The 20,365-nt window shown below is 39.8% G+C and overlaps 1 protein-coding gene, 1 long non-coding RNA gene and 1 other non-coding gene across 6 annotated transcripts in view; 1 reads left to right on the top strand and 2 right to left on the bottom strand.

Moving 5' to 3' along the window:
* Nucleotides 1-5,189: 5,189 nt before the first annotated feature.
* On the bottom strand, nucleotides 5,190-5,261 carry TRNAE-CUC (transfer RNA glutamic acid (anticodon CUC)). Its single transcript has one exon. It is a non-coding gene; the product is annotated as a tRNA-Glu (tRNA).
* A 4,542-nt stretch (nucleotides 5,262-9,803) lies between these two features.
* Nucleotides 9,804-15,878, bottom strand: LOC132436942 (uncharacterized). Of its 3 annotated transcripts, none has more exons than XR_011246711.1 (4): nucleotides 15,788-15,878; nucleotides 12,000-12,079; nucleotides 11,780-11,862; nucleotides 9,804-10,624 (listed from the first exon to the last, which is right to left on the bottom strand). It is a non-coding gene; the product is annotated as an uncharacterized lncRNA (long non-coding RNA). The 3 variants fall into 3 exon arrangements; XR_009521930.1 differs by lacking the exon at nucleotides 15,788-15,878 and adding an exon at nucleotides 14,250-15,568; XR_009521931.1 differs by lacking the exon at nucleotides 15,788-15,878 and adding an exon at nucleotides 14,082-14,220.
* The window catches only part of NCOA7 (nuclear receptor coactivator 7), a 144,633-nt gene continuing 139,832 nt past the window's right edge, over nucleotides 15,565-20,365 (top strand). For both annotated transcript variants that reach the window (XM_060030012.1, XM_060030011.1), the window contains exon 1: nucleotides 15,565-15,688. The gene's annotated coding sequence lies outside the window, so the exon portion shown is untranslated. The remainder of the gene's footprint in view (nucleotides 15,689-20,365) is intronic.

Genomic DNA, 20,365 nt, shown 5'->3' with positions numbered 1-20,365 from the left:
GATTTGCTACTATGTGCCAAGTACTGTCATTGTCTAGAGGATACAAAGATGAATATGATGTAGACCCTGTCCTCATGAAGCTCCTGGCTTACTATCATTATTGCTTTCAGGGATCATACTAATAATCAAGACCAAAAAATGACAACAATTTTGAGCACCAATTATATGATTATCACTTTGTAAGACAGAAGTACATTTTATGAACTCAAACGTCAAGGAATTTACAAAACCATAGCTTACACAAAACAATAGGAAATTATTAAAAGTACCATACATTATGTTACATATATTATAAAAATTCAGAGGATGTAATAAGCAGAAAAAAGTAATTGATCAAGTGTGTCCATGGTTTAAATTTAAATTTCTTTTCTTTTATGTAACTAATGTAAAAACATTTTTTTCTATAGCTTACTCATTAAATGAGGAAAATGGAAAAAAAGAACCATTTTTATTTAAGTCAATAAGATAATAGTGATCAACATGGAGATGTGGCAAAGATTAGTTTTAATTAAATAAAAATTATGCTGAAGAAAGAGACACTTTCACAAATCAACATGCTTATCCAATAAATGCAAGTATGTTGTGTTTGCTGTTAAACTTATTTTTTTTTTAAGAGTACTTTTTTTTCTTTTAATTTATTTAATTTATTTATTTTTGGCTGCGTTGGGTCTTTGTTGCTGCATACGGGCTTTCTCTGGTTGCCGTGAGCGGGGGCTACTCTTCGTCGCAGTGTGTGGGCTTCTCATTGTAGTGGCTTCTCTTGTTGCAGAGCACGGTCTCCAGGCACGCAGACTTAAGTAGTTGTGGCTCGCGGGCTCCAGAGCACAGGCTCAGTAGCTATGGCGCGCGGGCTTAGTTGCTCCACAGCATGTGGGATCTTCCTGGACCAGGGCTCGAACCCGTGTCCCCTATGTTGGCAGGCGGATTCTTAACCACTGTGCCACCAGGTAAGCCCCTAAACTTATTTCTTAATTGAAAGTTTTCCCCAACTTTCTGGGGAATTTGGTAACCTCCAATAAGCAGCTGCTAGGATTGACTCTCACCAAAATTGTAATGCATAGAGTTCAATTATTCATTTAAAATAGAACCTGAGATATCACACAATTCCTTTTTCCTTCTGTGGAACACTCCCCATGAACCACCCTATTTGTAAAGACTGCTCTAAAGAACACTCCATAGTGCCACCAGAAAATTTGTTGTAGCTGGGGAGTCTTAAAGAATACAGGATTTAGGCTGGGCAAATCCAGGCGGGAATCCTGGTTCCCCAACATATTTGTATGACATACTTGTATAACTTATAAATAAGTTATAAACTTTCTAAGTTTCCTAAACTACAAAGCAAGGATAATTGTAAGAATTGATTCTAATATTGTGGATTCAGCATTCAAAACCATAACTTACACAAAACAATACGCAAATTATTAAAAGTACTATATATTATATTATGTATATTATAGAAATTCATAGAAATAATTTAGAAATTCATCTAAAAGAAGACAATAAGAGGTAGACATTATTCAGGATGACTCAGTTTAATTCTTTTTCTGCTTTCTGCTCTCAGCAGAAATATAGCAGTGTGATTCATAAAAAATAGTATTATGAGGGGTTAGCTTTCAAGTGAAGTCCTAGCAATCTACTTCTTGGTTTAATTGATTATTTAATTCATTGATTTAGCACCAACCATATGTCAAGCACTGTACTAGATGCTGTTGAAAGTCCTTCCTTTCCTTCCTACCTTAGTTACTCTCAGACATCCTTTATAATTCTAGAATTTGTCAGCCCAATCAAGGTCCACTGTAGTAGCCCAACCCTGGGTGAATGATGATTATTTATTTAAATAAAGTAATTTGACAGGTCCAGAAATATATTTTTGGTATACAGCAAATAACCCCTGCTATATTTTCTGCAGGTTAAATAATTTCTATTCCTTTACCCTTAAGGAGCCTCTTCATATGTGGAGTATTTCTGCAGACAGTCCTTCAGCATTTCCCCACTCTTTGAAAGCACAGAAATGGAGCACAATATTCTGGCTCTACGAAGCAGTAATTTCATACTATGTGTAGGTTATGTGATATATTTCTGTGTCTAAATGACAATGTCATGTAGAAAAACTGACTAAAAATAAGAGTAGAGGGAATTCCCTGGCTGTCCAGTGGTTAGGAGTCAGGGCTTTCACTGTGGTGGCCGGGGTTCAATCCCTGGTCAGGGAACTAATATCCCCCAAGCTGTGTAGTGTGGCCAAAAAAAAAAAAAATTCCATTAAAAAATAATAAATAAATAAATAGTGGTATATATACATAAAAAACAGTAGAATAGATAAAACACAAAATGATTCTAACCATAACAAAATAAAACTCCATTAAAAAATAAATCAAACAAGAGAAATATGCTACTGCTATTAATGACTACCCTGCAATCTCCAGACTCTTTCTTCTTTGACTTCTTTGACCTTGACTTATCCTCACTCTGCTCCTTCAGACTTTCCTCCTTTGTCCTCTTCTAGCCAGTCAGGCTTGCAAACCTCCACTCTTCATTTTGCTGTACTCAATCTCTTGGCATGCATTTCCATTCTTGAGAGTTCAATTCTCAATTCAAAGATGAATCTCCTCAGAATCTATCATCATTAGTCAAAAATGTCAACCCATGTATAGGACAGCTTCACTTGGATGCCCTCTCTTTAGTCCAAACCTAAATGCAACTTAACTTCCTGCTGTGCCTCGTTCTGAATCAACACCCTTTCCAAATTAATAGGCCATAATCAAAACCTTAATCATTTTCCCCTTTGATTCCTACTCAACTGTGATAAACAGTCTTACTGCCCTTTCTTACCTGTGCCTACAACAGTGACTGGCATGGAGTGAGAATTAAGAAGTGTTTGCTAAATCAGTGAATGAATGAATGAATGAGTGACAATAACTCTGTGAAGCATGCATGGGAGCTAGTAGCATCTCCATTGTACAGAAAAAGCTCCAGAGGCTCAGAGAAGCTGAGTCACTTTCCCAAGGTAACTCAGCTGATATTGGCAGACAGGATTATTTCACAGTCTCTGGCTCCTGAACAAGAGTGTTTTCTTTGCTTTCCTAAGACCTCTTTTTCTTCTCCATATTTGCTCTTCTGCAATATCTAGTTATTGATAGGTTTGCTGTCTCTTTCTCACACTAGTCCAGACCCTCACCACATGGAGTCATGTTTAAAGCTATGGTCTCCTAGACAGAGTTGCTTACTGTGGTCTGGCTTCCACTGGTCTATTCTGAACCCAACAGCCGTGTCTCACCACCCGTCTTTACTTACTCTCCTTCATCTTCTCCTTGACCTTTTTACAATATCCTATTCTCTTCACTGCTACTTCCTTCTTGAATTTCTCTGATCTGGTTATAAACTCTCTTACTGCTCCTTTGCTGTTTTCTTTCTGGTTATTCTACTTCTTCCCATTCTCCTATAATATATTCTCACCTTGGTTTATTACTTGGTCTTCTGTCCTTTTTCTAGATTCTCTTTTTGAGAGAGCTCATATCTTCTCAAACTTCTAAGCTAATAACTCCAAAATCCCTACCTTCCTAAGTTCCATCCAGTATTTCCAACCACCATTTACCTGTGCTGCCACAGCTGGGATCCAACTGAACTTACCTTCTGTCCCCAGTCTGTTTCCCCACCTCAACCTCCCTACCACTTTTCATGCCACTCCAACTTTACTAACCACATAGAACACAACTCATATTGTCATTACTGATTCTTCCCTATTATTCTTAAGCTTTTCTATCCTATCAAATACCAAGGCTTCTTGCATTCACTTTGTAACTCCATAGATTGTCTTAAGGTCCTCCATAATCTGGCTGCACTAACCTGTCTTACCCGGACCTGCACTGTTCCCTAGCACAGGTGCCCTTCTATAGCCAGCCTGGTACAGCCACACTGGATGCCCAGGCCTTGGTCATCCTGGATCCCCTAAGATTAAATGCCCATTCCCACTTTCTCAAGCTTTCCAGATCCTGCTAGCCTCTAGGCTATTTTGGGAACCAGTTTTCCAGTTCTATTTTCATTCTCATATCCACTTCTTTCTCCCTTCCCTCATTACATATTTCAATTATTTGAAGTACTTACCACATAGCAAAGAGTCGAGGAAAGGTGCCTTTGTTTTTGTTAATGGCGATAATAATAAGAAATATATTTCTGTCTTAATTCCTCAATGAAAGACTCCTTAAACACTTCTGCTTTTTCCTACCCCCGGACCATTAATAAATACTCTTCCTTTTCCTCTTCCAAACCAGGCTCAGCACAGCTAAAAGGAAAGTAAGACAAAGCCACAGGAGCTGTAATTAAGCTCTTGGTTTATTTCTGTGCTATTGTGAAATTTCAGGCTTAAAATGAAATGGTCAAAAAAAAACCCCAGTAGCTTAAAAGTTAGCAAAGGTTAGAATGATTTTGAAATTTCAGGATTAAAAAAAATGTGATGTCTATATAGCACCATTTTATCTTCTTTTTGACTCCAACATTTCCATATTCTCTTTTGGGGAATTCCCAGAGTCCTTCTTTGCCCTGAATGTAAGAATTCCAAACGATACTTAACTATTTTTGAAAGACCTATATGATTAACCTACAGGGAATCGACACACTGGATGCAAGAAATTTGCCATATTTGCGTGAAGGTCTTTGAGAAAAGTTAAAATACAACAGGTAAAATAATTACTACAGTGTGTTAGTAACAGAAAATATAAAGCAGCTACTTGATAATTAACCAACAACATATCTCAGAAAAGATCTTAGATTCATAAAGAAGAACCGGGTAAGAACAGCTCCAACATACGCAATTTACAAAGCACAAAATCTGAATATATGAAACTTGACTCTCAGCGTGATGCAAAATAGGTATAATCCCTCCTAAAATGATTTTCCTCCTCTTATTAGTCAAACGAAGCTCCAGATTAACAAAGGCTCAATAAATTAATGCTTGTATACACATCCAAACTATTTGCAAAGCTGGAAAACGCAAATTTATAAGTGACGTAGTTGTATTTAGAGTACTTTAGAATCAGGGATCATTTTATTGCTTATTTGATTGCAAATATCTGTAGAAAGGTATGGCGTATTTTAAATCTTAGGTTCAATAATATTCAAAGCTAATTGAATTTGTATAATAGAAAAAATTCGGTAACAACCATCGTAACTCATTTGCAAGCAAGAAAAGTTGCTTCCCTGACCGGGAATCGAACCCGGGCCGCGGCGGTGAGAGCGCCGAATCCTAACCACTAGACCACCAGGGAGCTTGCTAGCTTCTCTCTCTCAGTGTATTTGTTTCTTTAGAAATCGCCACGTAAACCTGGCCAATAAAAAAAGAGATTGTTGCCTCTAAGCCCTGCCCACTTGGTTCCTGTTTTGGGTTTATGTAGGTTTGCAATGTTTCACGATAAAAAGTTGGGGAAAAAAGAAATAGATATTTATAGGAAATAAAAAATAAAATAAATAAAATTAAAATAGCATATACAATTTCTAGGAGGATACGGGAGGAACTGTTGAATTTCTTCACTTGACTAAACCCGGCAAATGCTCTGCGCTCTCAGGCGATCTCCGCGGCGGCTCCTAAGGAGAAAGGCTGGATCCTCCAAATCGAATCCTCTTCCGACCGCCATGCTGGAAAAGACGTCCTGGTATTTCATCCTAATTATGTAACATGTAAATATCTGTATCTAGACAATGTTAAAGTACTGTCCAGAACCTTGCAATTTGCTTTATCATTTTCTCAATCATCTAGCTGCTCTTTCTAAATCTAACCTCTTTCTCTCTCTGTGTATGTCTTTGTCTTTCCCTCTCACGCAGATGTTAAATCCCACTAAACATTTTACTAAATCTAACGGTAAGATTGCCACGGGCGGCGAGTGTTTCCCGGTGTAGAGCTTGGCACAGAGCAGATGCTCTGTAAGTGTGGGTGATGAAGGGCCTCGTGGCCTTTAGGACGCGACTACTTAATTTACTTATTTGAGAGTCAGATTAACGAAAGTGGGAGGGCTGTGGGTAATTCGCTTAGTGAAGAACCAGGGCATCTGCACCCGGATCGGAGTAAAACGCGTTTTAAACGCGTAAACAGCGTTAAAACGCGCTGTTTCCATTATCCTCCTGTTTTTCAAGCTGTTATTATCTGGGCAAGTGCTTCCTTTCTCCGCATTATGTATGAGAAACGGCCAGGAAATGATGCAATTACCAAAGGAGTCAAGAAATCTTCCAGCCCAGCCTCAGTTCGGAAGCCCTCATGAAATACGAGCAGAAGACAATAGGATGAAACTCAGTTTTGAAAGCGTCAGCCGTTACAGTTGGACAAATGTAACCCTAGAGACCCCGCTCCGGTGCAAAATGGAAGGAGGCTTAAGTAAAACAGATATAAATTTGTAATGAACTTGCGCACAACCTCCGGCGCCATTGTGAATTACAGCCTTCGTCCATCACCTAGAATTTAGGTGAGCCTGAGCTAGAATATTTTTTCTTGCTTTCAGCAACTCAGAAATGGAGTTTAGATTACTGATAAAACTTATCTAAAATTATTTAATAATATGCAAACAGGAAGATTAAAATGACTTATTAAGACTAATAAGTAAAGATGGAAACATCACCAGAAGAAATTTCTAAACAACTACTATATTTTAGATGGGACCCACACCCCTTTCCTATATCAAGGAATTTTTAGGAAATCGAGTGCAGTAGGTGGAGATTTTACCTCTCAACTGGGGGTTTTCAGAGCTTAGCATGAAAGAGCATCTGATTTTGAATTAAAAGATAAAGCAGATATTACTTTTAGAATAATTTAAATTTGTTTTAATAGGTTTAGTCACAGTCTTGTACAAAAGGTACGAAAGGGTACAGCGAGAACCATCATTCCTCTTTTATCACTCTCCATTTCTTCTTCCCAGAGTTGACCAGTGTTAACAGTTTCTTCTGTATCCTCCTAGAAATTGTCTATGCTATTTTAAATTTTATTTATTTTATTTTTTATTTCCTAGAAATATCTATTTCTTTTTTCCCCAACTTTTTATCTTGAAACATTCCAAACCTACAGAAAACTACAAGTATAGAACATTGAACACACATATATGCTTCATCTAGACCTGTGCTAATTTAGTAGTACCAGCATCCACCGTGTGACTTTTGTGCACTGAAATGTGGTTAGTAAGAGTTTAGGTGTTCTATAAGTGTTGCATGCATACTGGATTTTTTTTTTTTTTTTTTGGTAGGCAGGCCTCTCACTGCTGTGGCCTCTCCAGTTGGGGAGCACAGGCTCCGGACGCGCAGGCTCAGCGGCTATGGCTCACGGGCCCAGCCGCTCCGCGGCATGTGGGATCTTCCCGGACGGGGGCACGAACCCACGTCCCCTGCATCGGCAGGCGGACTCTCAACCACTGCGCTACCAGGGAAGCCTGCATACTGGATTTTTAAGCCTTAGTATGGAAGAAGGAAAGGAAGAAAAAAAAAAAAAAAGTAAAATATCTCATTAATAATTTTTACATTGAGCACATTTTAAATGCTAATTGAATATGAGTTAAAATATTAAAATTAATTTCACTTTCTTCTTTGTTTTTAACCTAGCTACTAGAATATTTAAAATTATTGATATATATATATATGGCTTGCATTATATTTCTATTTTATAGTACTAATCTAGATTCACCAGTTGTCAATATTTTGCCATATTTGCTTTCTCTTGATCTTTTTTCTGAGCCATTTGAGGTTAGTTGCAGACACCATGATACTTTACTTCGAAAAACTATACCATATATTTCCTAAGAACAAGCAATACAATTATCACACTTAGGAAATTTAAATTTAATACAATATTATTTATGATACAGTTCATAGTCAAATTTTTCAATTGTCCTAACACCTTTTATACTTTTTCATTTTTATCCAGGATCCATTCAAGGATTATACACTGCATTTAATTGCCAAGTTTCTGTAGTCTCCTTCCTTTAATCTGAAACAATTCCCCAACTTTTTTTTTTATAGCATTGAATAGTGGAAGACATTTGCTTCAGAAAGTCCCTCAATTTAGACATATTTCTCGTCAGGAAAACTACCTTAAGTGATATGTCCTTCTCAGTGCATTATATCATAATTCAAATAATGCTGATGTATTGTGTTATCTCTAATGGTAAATGTGGTAGGCAGAATAATGGCTCCCACAGAGATGTACCTGTCCTAATCTCCAGAATATATGAATATTACTTCACGTGGCAGTAGGAATTTTGCAGATGTGTTTAAATTAAGGATTTTGAGAGAGAGATTAGCCTGGATTATCTGGGTGGGCTGGAAATCATCACAGGGGTCCTTTTCAGTCAAGGAGGGAGACTGGAGAGTTGGAGTCCCAGTGATGTGATCCCAGGAAGACTCTACCAGCGTTTAACTGGCTTTGAAGATGGAGGAAGGGGACCATGAGCTAAGGAATGCAAGGGGCCTCTAGAAACTGAAAAAGGCAAGGAAAATGTTCTCCCTCAGCGCCTCCAGAAAGAAAGCAGCTCTGCCAACACCTAGATTCTGACCCATGTCAGAATTCTGGACTACAGAACCGTAAGAAAATAAATTTGTGCTGTTGTAAGCCACTAAGTTTGTGGTGAATTTTTTACAGCACCAATAGGAAACAAACACAGTAAGTCTGATCATTTGGTGAAGGTGTCTGCCATATTTCTCCATTGTAAATTTACCCTTTACACTTGTAATTAACAAATAACAACAACAACAAAAAGCAAATATCACCATGGAAGTAATACTTTGAAAATGTATGAATTTTCTGTTCCCCCGCAAAATTTCACCCAGTGGTTTTAGCATCCACCGATGATGCTTGCCTGAATCAATTACTACTATGTTGACTGCAAAACGGTGTAATTTTATTATTCACCTGTAAAGAACTTTCCTTTCTGTACTCCCTCTTTTTATTCTTTATTTAATTTTAAAATATCAGTTTGGACTCATTCTTTTTTTATTTTTGTGGTTTTAGTCAATGTGTTGTAATCTACTGCTGTCATTATTAATACTTAAATTGTTCCTAATATGGCCAGAAGGAGTGTCTGTAAGCTGGCTCCTGTATTCTTTTGACATGTCCCTATAAATTTTTGAGCAATTAGATGCTCAAAGCATAAGATGGTTTCTTATGATGGTGCATAAGATGGTGCAGGCACACCCTCTGCTTTATAAACTGATTTATGGAGAATTAACATCTTTATGCATGTATCTTTTCTCTTTTAATTTCCTTGTTTAAAATTTTACATGACCAGGGGCATACTCTACATACTCTTCTGTAACCTTTTTTTAAATTAATTTCTTTTGAAGCATGTCCATTCTTTACATAAAGAGTTTTTTCATTATTTTTGATAACTGCATGGTATTCCATGGTATAGATATTTTATTAAAGTAGTTTTATATCATTGGTCATTTAGATTATTTTCAATTTTTTGCTCTTAACAAAGTACTACAACAAATAACCTTGGTGCCACATAATAGGCATTTAGTTTTTATTAATTGACCCACAAATGACTTACCTTATGGACTGCCAATTTCTGACTTGAAAATGTTATATATTGGAAGAAAAATCATGGCATCCAATTCAAATTCAGTTCTCGTTATAATTTATGGGCAATGTAATTTTTCAACTTGATTTCAACCTGACTCAGCTATTCTTCTTCTGTTCATTAATTTGTTCATTTGCTGAACAAATATTTATTGACTGTCTATTATATGCAAGTCACTATGTTAGGCACAGGATGCCTGATCTTGAAGTTTAGTCTGGTGGGGTTCAAGTAAACAAGCAATTACAGTCAGTAGAGTAGTGGATAGTAAAAGAAACGTTTGACTATACTTCAATTTAGTAAGTTCATTTAATACATTGAAAGCATGTTATTTATCGCACATACTTTGCTGATAGGGATGTAAAATCGTACAGCCACTCTGGAAAATACTTCGGCAGTTTCTTATAAAACTAATTATGCACCCATCAATTGTACCCTTAGGCATTTATACCAGAAAAATGAAAATTTATGTTCACATAAAATCTGCACATGAATGTTTATAGTAGCTTTATTCATAATAGCCTAAACTGGAAACAACGGAAACATCCTTCAGTGGGTGAATGGTTAAACTGTGGGACACACATACCATGGAATATTTCTCAAAAAAAAGAGCAAACTATTGATACATATAACAACTTGGATAGATCCCAAGGGAATTATGCTGAATTAAAAAAAAAAAGCCAATCCAAAAGGTTATACACTGTAAGATTCCATTTATCTAGAATTTTTGAAATGGTAGAGATGAGAACATATTAGTGATTGACAGGAATTGGATGGGGTGGGGAGGAGGATGGAGGTGACTGTAAAAGGGTAGGAGTGGTACCTTTGTAGGAGTGATACAGTCGGGGGTCCCCAACCCCCCCTGCTAGGAAACGGGCCACACAGCAGGAGGTGAGCTGCAGACAGTGGAGCTTCATCGGCTGCTCCCCATGGTCCCCCATCGCTCACATTACCACTGAACCATCTCTTCCCCCACTCCCACCCGGTCCGTGGAAAAATTGTCTTCCGTGAAACCGGTCCCTGGTGCCAAAAAGTTTGGAGACCGCCGCTGCAGCTTATCGTGGTAGTGGTAGAAGAATCTATACCGATGATAAAATTGCATAGAAATCACACACACACAGGCAAGAACATGTGTAAAACTAGTGAAATCTCAATGAGCTCTAAAGATCATACCAATGTCATTTTCTGGTTTTGATATTTACTGTAGTTATGCAAAATGTTATCTTTGGGAGATAACCGGGGGAAAACCTGGGACTTCCCTCTACATTTTTTGCCACTTTCTGTGAATCTCTATTTCCTTCGAAAAACTCCCTTTTCAGCTTATTGCACTGTAATTTTCTTTCACTCAAATAAGTCCAGTAAACAATCACCACTTAACATCACTTTGAGTTTAGGGATTCATTTCAACATTTTAAATTATATCTTAGCACAGTATCTTAGCACTAGATTATTTAAATAAGTTTTTCAGAAATTATTAAAAAAACCAGAATTCTCAAGCTATTAAATAGACTATCTTTAGCAGAAATAAGGCAGCAGAAACTGTCCAAGGGTAGATACTTTTTAATTAACTGTGAATAAAAGAAAGGGACAAATTTGGGGGGGGGGCTTATTCTAAATAAGCAGCCATACGTTCTACCTACTAACAGGCGCCCAGACAGCAATCCGTTCCTATATTTCTTTCTCAATACACTCTGGCAGGCTCTTTCTCTTTTCAAATGACAAGGAGATTTCTACCTCCTCTTTAGACGAGATTTCTACCTCCTCTTTAAACAAGATTTCTACCTCTTCTTCATAACAAGCCGAGAGAAGCACTGAACGTAGGCCTATCCACAAAAGGACCTATTTACATTCTTCTCAAAACTCAAGATGGTATCTAAGATGTTCTGACCCCAGTTGTGAAAATGAGCTACTGCCTTCAACACTGTTAAATAGTGAACTCTATTCTGCCTCTTTAGGTGCAAGATGGCTCCCCCACAGACCTCCAAGATGTCATCAGTGTTTCCCTCCCACGGAACCCCTGTGTCTCAACTAGCCTACGTCAGGTGTGTGCAAGGAGGTGTGTTTCTCTTTGTGCTAGGAAAAGCAGGATGGGTTTAACCACTAGAGAATGAACTTTCTTGGTGCTGGTAGATTAAACTCACCAACCAGTACAAAAATCTCCTCTTCAACATCTTTACCGAGAAAACTCCCAAAGAAGTTTCAATTCTTTCTGTAGTTGTGAGCTCATTACTTACCAGGAAGCTTTCATTTTGACAAGGTGTTGCAGCAGTATTTGCCAGTGTTTCTGGAACTCCAGTTTCATGAGAGGTTACCAGTGCTGTGGTCAGAAGCAGACATACATACTTCATTACAAAACTATTCTTGGATAGATATGTAAGAAAAATACAGAACACATTTGCAATAATGGTTGCTGTTGTTTGGTGATGTTCCCAAAGATGTGGAATTCATACCCACCTCCTCCAGGAAGTCCCTTGGGTGAACACCTGATGCCTGAACTCAGGGATCCAGTTGTCTCCCACTATCCAATTCCTGCCCTGAGGAGCAAAAAAAAGGAGGGCAAGTGACCTTCTTTTCTTCCTTTAAGAGCTGAAGGCCTTTCTGCTTCTGTCTACCCCCAAAGTCTCATCATACAGCTTTCTTTACCCCAGAAAAAGTGAGATGACAATTCTGCCTAAATTCCACTAAAATGGCCTCTACCCTTCAACAGAGATAGAAAGATCAGTTTTCATTTTTAATAGAGGCCCTCATATCCATAAAATCAGTGTAGCATTACAATTTTTCATCAACTCAGCATTTACCAAGCATTTTCTATTAGCTAAGTACAGTGAGGGGTGCCAAGGATACAATTTTTTAAAAAGAAAACCTTTATTATAATAATGTATATTGCTATAAAAATACCTAACTTTTCTTGAAGGTCACGTTCTAGACTTTAGCCTAAGCGTCATTCACAGATTATCTCATTTAATCCCTATATCCACCCTGAAATTTGGTACTATTATCATCCCCCTTTTACAGATACAGAGGTTAAGTAATTTACCCAAGGTCAGCAGGTGATGGAGCCACAGTCTGAAGCCAGAGCCCGAACTCTTAGAGATTACCCTGTTCTTAAGAAGTACACATTCTAATGAGGTTTGATCTGTAGTGTACTAAGATTTCCCCAATAACTTTATATACTATATCTTATTCTCCCAATTAAAATTTCACCTTGTAGTTAGAGCAGTGCTATCCAGAAGAATTTCTGGCCATAACGGAAATGCTCTATTCCATGCTGTCCAATGAGTAGTCTCTAGCCACGTGTGGCTCTTTAGCACTTGAAATGTGGCTAGTGAAATGAAAAACTACATTTTAAATTTAATTTAGTTTCAATTTAAATGGCCACATGTGGCTAGTGGGTACTGTATTGGACAGCACAGATCTAGAGGATGAGGAAATGGTTTTATTTCTTTGGATTTCTCTATAAAGACAAGGCTTAGGCAAATCAATAAATGCTGAGTTAATGAAAAAGAATAAATGAACAATCATTAAGGGGGAATTTTCTTCCTCTTTAAACTGTAGAGCAGAAATCTTTATTCTACCGTGACTTTCATTGTAATAAAATGTTATAATAAGCATATGATACAGCCTGCAGTCCTAGAGCAGTTCATGAAGACAGTAAAGAGGATCCTTAAATTATAAGCAATGTTTTTCAAAGGCTGACAAACCATTTATAATTGATGGTTACTACTTTTAAAACACATAGTTATATCTTTGCCTAATAAAAAAAGATCACTGCTTAATTTTTTTCTTGACAAAATCTGGGGTCCATAGAGAGAAAAACAAAAGGGAACTCTTGGTGGTGAAAGGATGGAAACAGTCAAGAATTGCAACTCGGGCTCCCTGGTGGCGCAGTGGTTAAGAGTCCGCCTGCCGATGCAGGGGACACGGGTTCGTGCCCCGGTCTGGGAGGATCCCACATGCCGCAGAGCGGCTGGGCCCGTGAGCCATGGCCGCTGAGCCTGCGCGTCCGGAGCCTGTGCTCCGCAACGGGAGAGGCCACAACAGTGAGAGGCCCGCGTACCGCAAAAAAAAAGAAAAAAAGAATTGCAACTCAATGGATATTTCATGCAGAAACTACAGACTAAAGCAGACTTTACAAATGTGAGACTCAGCAACTGCCAAATTCTCGTTAAGTGACTTTGTTTTGTCACTTATTCATCACAAATATACATATAGATTCCTATAGTCAATTCGTTCTGAATATGGGGCTAGATATGATGAATAATAATGGGTACTTTTGAAAATAAACTGGGGCTCTAGATCAAATCAGAGTCTCTGGAAGTAACCAAGTCATGTGCCCTGTGTTTCCTGATCCGTACACAATGCAGCTCCTACCCTGCTCCCCACTGGATGTCCACTTTACTTAAAAGAACTCATCTCAGAAAGTCTAAGCAATTTTATCACAGTTTGTACTGCTATGGAACATGTCTCTTCTTTGCCTGTTTTTAAAAAATTCATCTTAGATTTCAAAATCGTTAAAGAAGTGTGAGAGCAACTCACTTTCTCTGATGATCCCAAACCATGTTCTTCTGATTCAATGAAATCAGCTCTTTATACCTTAGAAGCCTAATTTTCCCTTGGAAATAATTTGCAAATAACATAATGAATGCCTAAAGAGAAAAGAGTAAAATACCCAGTTCTTCACATTCAAACCAAAACGATGCAAACCTGAGGTCCAATTTTATACATGCTCAGTATATCATGGGCGATTATTCCATATTTTGCAAGATAATATAGCATGACCACTTGCAACTGAAATCCCAAAGCCATCACTGTTAGATGCTTCGCTCAGTCTTCCACGAGAGGCTGTTACAGCTTAAGCAGCATCAACAATCCAGAGGAGGCCGCTATCTAGTGTGCCTGTGTGTCTGGCCTCTGACACACCAATGTTATCGCACCAGCTGCAGGCTCCACCATGAAGTTTTTTTCTGTGCGGACGGGTAAACCGCACGGCCAAATCCTCCTAGTCATCTTGCAGTGCTGGTCATGGGACCGTAGAAGGAACAGCTCCCAGATGGGGATGGGAAGCTCACAGGCACTGCCCCGCAGCTGATGCAAATCTTCCCAACCCAGGCTCTCTCGGGTCTTTGCCAAGAGTCGTCCTGGAGGGCTCAATTGCTACGTCCCTATTGCTGTAATGGCAGCATCCGGGATGCTGTGCCTAGGATGGGAGCGGGAGGGGGGAAGAGATGGTGGGCCCCTTTGAGAAACACAACGCCGTTAAGGACAGAAGGATGAATTTATTGTGACCAGTGGTCCCCGAACTGGAAGGAAACTCAAGGCTTTAAAGCTCAGGGAGACACTCTTTAACTCCAGCTCTGCTCTCAGAGGCGTATTCCCACGAACAGTGGTGGCCACAGCGAGCCAGCTGTAGGAGATGCAGACCGGGTAGACGTAAGAAGACCCTCCCAGGCTTAGCCGCCGGGCGTCCGACCGCCGGAGTCGCAACGAGCTCACTCCCGGGAGGCGTCACAAAGGGCTGAGGCCTGCGGAGGCCTAGCGCGCACCTCTCCGGGGCGGAGCCGTCGGGCTCGGGCTGGGGCTGCGCCGGGTCAGCGGAGGCTGCAGCCGCCAGGGGGTGGCGCGGCTCCCAGACCGCCAGCTAGGAGGTCGCCGGAGCAGGGAGGATGCCGCAGCAGCAGCCCGAACGGCCGAGCTGAGCCGCCGAGCTCCCCGGCCCCCGCCGCAGCGGAGGGGCGCAGAGCGTGGCGCGGGCCGGGCGGAGCTAGAGGTGGGCGTCTGCACCGCGTCGCGCCACCCGCTGCTCCCCGCCTCCGGCCAGGCCCGGCAGCCTGTCGTGGCCGATGTCCTGACCGCGGGTGCATCTGCAGGGTTGGCTAGGCACCGCGCCTGGGGAAAGGCCTGAGGAGTCCCCGCGGCGACCGCGTCCAGTAGCACCGGACGCCGGTCCCCCGGGGCGCGCGCTTGGGCGCTCCTCCCTCCTGCCCCAGCACCGCGTCACCGCAAGGTCCTCCCCCGACCCCTCCTCCCACCCACCCTGGAGGATGCGCTCCCAGGCGCCGAGCGGCAGAGGCCACCGCTCTCAGAAATGCGTGCACCGGCTCCCTTTTTCCCGGACCCGAAGAGCCGGCGCCCCCGCCCTGTAGGTGAGTAGGTGAGGCGGGGACTAGCCGTCGCAGCCGCCCGCTGCTGCTGCTGCTGCTGGGTAGGGGCGGGGGGCCGGGGCCAGGACCCGCCAAACTTGCCTCCCTCTGGAGCTCGGTGCAGCGCTCGGAGGTGTCCTAATGGCGCTGGGCGCAGCCCCCTGTTAACCTGACAACCTCTTCTTGAGCTCGGGAGGCCCAGCTGTGGCGAAGGAGAGCTTGACCCTTCCCCGCCCACACCCTGGGCCCCGTGGGGTGCGCGCTTCGGGCAGGGACGGGGAGGATGTGTTGCTGTGTGGATTATTGGGGGGTGAAGGGAGAAATACCGTTGAATTTTCAGCAGCTCAGGTGGAAATATGTCACCGTATTTTTTCGGCTTGATGAACAGATGCGTTCTTCCTGTTCTCTCTCAATATGTAGCCACGCACAGCGTTATTTCAGCGGCATGGAGAAGTCGCTGTGGATTTTTGTGTATTTCAGAGTTGGCAGGCTGATACATAAAATTGATGTCTCCAACCCTTACAGTCAACATTTTAGGGCCAGTTAGAGAAGGCTCCTCTAGGAGTCAAATATTCAAGAGATAGATGAGGCTGAGGAATTCTTGTGCTGCCTACCTGGCAGCCTTCGGCTTTCGTGAAGAGCGTGGCAAGTTTGATACAGGTGTAGGGAGTTGAGAATCTGCTGGAAGGATGGACGGAGTCGGCCAGCAGAGGCAGCCTTGGGCGCAGCCTAGCTTCCAACTGGATGTTAATAAGGTCTGTATTTCTGAGAAACTGGTTATAAATTCTTTCTTCTATCCCAAGTGTAAAGTTCATACATCAGAGCCTTTGGCAAGATTATCTCTTCACAGGCTATCATTTTTAAATTTCGTATTAAGCAATAGGTTTAGAGCCTTGGAAAGTGGATCATTGTAAGCGCCAATTTTATTAACGTATTAAGGTTTAGAGCTTTGGAAAATGAACCAGTGTAAGCTCCAGGAGGACAGTGTCTTCGTCTTGTTCAGTCCTGTAATCCCCTAGTCTGATGAATAGTGGGCGCTCATTAGTTATTTGTTGAATGAACTGTGTTTCAAGCTTCATCTAAAGACAATTTAGGATTAAAATGTGTTTTCCTGTGGCCGTTGAAGTTTAACTGGATTTTAAAAATTACTTCTTTGTTTAAATAGTCAAATTCGGTTATCCCAGCATTTAAGTTGAATCTTGACATTTTTAGGACCATATGTTATCCTTCTTTAATGTGTTATTAAATAAGGTAATTCTCCCCAACTCTTAATATAAGTTAATTTCATTTCTAAGCTTGCAATTTTTTTCTAATTGGTAATCAGACTTATTTTAATTAAACTCTAAAACACAATTAAAAAGTACAATTCATGTTTAAAGGAAATTCTAGGTTACTCCAGAGGTAACAATGATTTGGTTAATAAGTGACATATTAACTCATTTTAGAGTTGAGTTGTTGTGGTTGACCTAATTATAATGTATTTATTACAGGTAAAAGTGGAAATAAAGCATTTAGAAGTGTCTGTGATTCCTAAATGATTCAAAATACACGGTATAGATACACATTTTCAACTGCATGGTTTTCCTCAGTATATAAACATATCAGTTTTCAAGTTTGACACCCAGGGTGGTTGTGACATTGCAGGTTTGGAAGGTTTGGTGCCTCTCTGCTTTTAAATCTTACGTTATCTTGAAATAATCAAGGATAACTGCATCACATTTCATTTGCTTTATTTTTGCACTGTGATACAATATTTCCTGTTTTGTTTTTATTTCCTGTTACGTAAGTTTTCTGAGTCAGTATTAACCTTTTTTCAATCACTTTGTTTAACAGAATTATCTGGGAGTGGTCCAGTCACTTATTTTCTTTCTTTCTCTTTTGTCATTTTAATACCTCTTCACCGTCCTTACTACATATTACCCAAATGACTTATTTTCACAAAACTATGGTAAGCCCTAGTTTATTACTATTGCTTCTCCAGCCTACTTGGGCTCTTCCTAGATGGTGAGGAAATAACACTTTTATGTAAAAGGTAGTGAGATTGGGGGAACCAGCAGTGGGAGGGAGCTTATGAAAAATAGGTTATGATTTATTCAAACAGAGAAAAAATTCTCCCATGAAATAAAGATAATTACATTTTACACATCTTCTATTTGTAGTCAAGGATATTGAGCAGTTAATTTATATTGTTCTTCCTTGCTCACTTTAAACTTCTCAAAAGAGCCCTCCCCTGTGGTTACAGTAAACTCTCTTTACTTTGTTGCAGATAATAGACACTTATTTGTTCATTTGACAAAGAGAAGTTGAGCGCTTGACTGTGTGGCACTCTTGACCTTGAAATCAGTTCCTAATGTCAGAATGGAAGAGGCATTTTTCTGTGTGTGTCCTGCATCCAAATGGGTAGCGCCCCTGCAATTGAATGACTCACTACCTGGGTCCTGACAAGTGAGCCCCCCGGTACCCTGACTCCACATGCACCACTGGAATGAAATCCTAAGACCTAGATTTACTCTATCTTACTTTTCTATGTCTTTCCTAAGGTTTTATTACCAAACCCCCCATCCCTTCCTCGCTAAATGTCCCTTACTGTCCCTTTTTTATCCCACCGTTTTTTATCCCAGCCCATGATTTTTGTTGTTGTTGTTTACATCCAGTAAGATCCACTCAATTCACATATGTTAGAACCAAAATTGTTATGGTTGCAGAAAAAGTATAGAAAAGAAAATTGGTATAACCTTGAATTTCAAATATAGGGAACTAGTGGATGAAGAATAATTGTTGTATACTAATCTCCCTTTAAAAACGGTAATGAATGCCAGAGACAATGAATTGTCTGCTCATAAATTTGACCAGAAGCTTAATTGAAAGAAATGTTTATAGAGAGTTGGCTGAACAAAGGCCATGATGTCCACCCATGCCCCTCCAATTCTAGGTGTTACACCAGGAGTCTAGCCAGATCTTCAGAAACTGTATACTTTGGTTACCTTGTTTTGCATCCTTTGCACCCCTCCCCCCAAATTGTGCTCACACTGAAGCATTCTATTAATACAGTCACAAGAAACCTACTGTTATGTTACTTAAGAGGTGTGGTTATTAAGGTAATAGTTCCTTCTACAGCTCCTGCTTGAAGACTCTTGCAAGAAATTCCATTCAACTCTAAATGCCAAAGAAAAGCTTTACTTCCCCTGAACAATTATGGAGTGTCCATTTTTCATCATGCAAAAATAGAATTAGATAGTCGATTATATTTCCCTTTCTGATTTGGCAACTAGGAAACACAGAGTCAGATTTACAACTTCATTTTAATAACCCTGTAAAAACCTATGGCGTATTATTGATGTTCTGACTTTCCCTTTGGTTTGGAATTTCTGTTCTACCTTGTTTTTTTTTTTTCTTCTGATTTTTTTAACCTAAGTATATTTTCCCATTTTATTGAATTTATTAAGCTGACTCACATCTTTTGTAGAACAAGGAAAAATATAAAACATAATACCAATAAATGGAAACGTGTGCAGAATTGATCTATGGATACAGTATGTTTTGATTAACAAGTTTAATAGGTTCCATTAAATGTGCTTTGAACAAGTATTGCAAGTTTAGTATATTTACACTTGTATAGCCAAATGGAAAACAGTGTTACATAGTTTTGCAAAACTAAGATCCACTTATTTTTTTTAACTATTAAATTTATGTCTACTATTGACTAATTTAAAATTGGTAAAACCATTCAGTTTAAGTCAGTTCTGGATTGACCAGGAGATTCATTCTATTTAATTAAAAAAAAAAAAGTCATTTTTAGCCAAAGGGCTAGCCTAAATTAGCTTAACACTCACCACACTGTACCTCACATCTGACCTCTTTCACATCAGTAATTTATTTGATTCATCTTTGTTTTAATAAATCATAGAGATTCTTCCTTGAGTCTCTTTTATTCACCATAAAATTTAAAAGATTGAGCTCCCTGAGTTAATTGATGAGACTTTCTTCATTCTGGTATTTTGACAACTACCTGTTAAGTTGGCTGAATTTAACCACGTAAATAGTTATTTGCATCTGTGTGGTGTCAACTTCATTTTCATACATTTATCACCCTGGTCCACAGAGAGACTGGCCCTTCTCAAGGGATAGTCATTGGTGCAGTCCAGGAGCTTTTGAGGTAAAAATAATCTGAATTCAAAAGTGCAACTGGAAACATTGAGGAGGGGATTTGGAGAGAGATGTGGGCAAATTTTTACATAGAGGCATATCATTCCGGTAACCTCCAAGTCTTTTTTTAAAAAGTTTTATTTTTGTAGTAGGCAATACCTTCATGTGATTCAAAAGGTACATATGGGTAAACATTGAAAGGATTCCCTCTCATCCTTTTTCCTAGTTACCTGCTTCCCCTGTCCACTGGCAGCCAGAGTTATCAGTTAATTGAGAATCCTCCAGTGACATTTTGTGCACATACAAGCAAATATGAACATTCAGCCTGCCCCTTTGATCTCATCATCATTTCTCTAATTGCCTTCTCTCCATTCCCACTGTTCTTGTTTGGTTCCTCAGATGCTTTGGACTGTTGCCTACACTTTACTTTCCCCTACATTTCACCCAGTCTTCCTTCTAAACTTCCCTTTTCAACCTTATAAAGGATTCCCATCCTGCGCAGGAAGGAGTCCACCATGAATCTTACTTAGCCTG

This window comes from Delphinus delphis, chromosome 14, assembly GCF_949987515.2.
Source record: "Delphinus delphis chromosome 14, mDelDel1.2, whole genome shotgun sequence".
Classification (NCBI taxonomy): domain Eukaryota; kingdom Metazoa; phylum Chordata; class Mammalia; order Artiodactyla; family Delphinidae; genus Delphinus; species Delphinus delphis.
The sequence above is the reverse complement of the archived record's forward strand: the minus strand, read 5'-3'. Positions and strand labels throughout refer to the sequence as shown.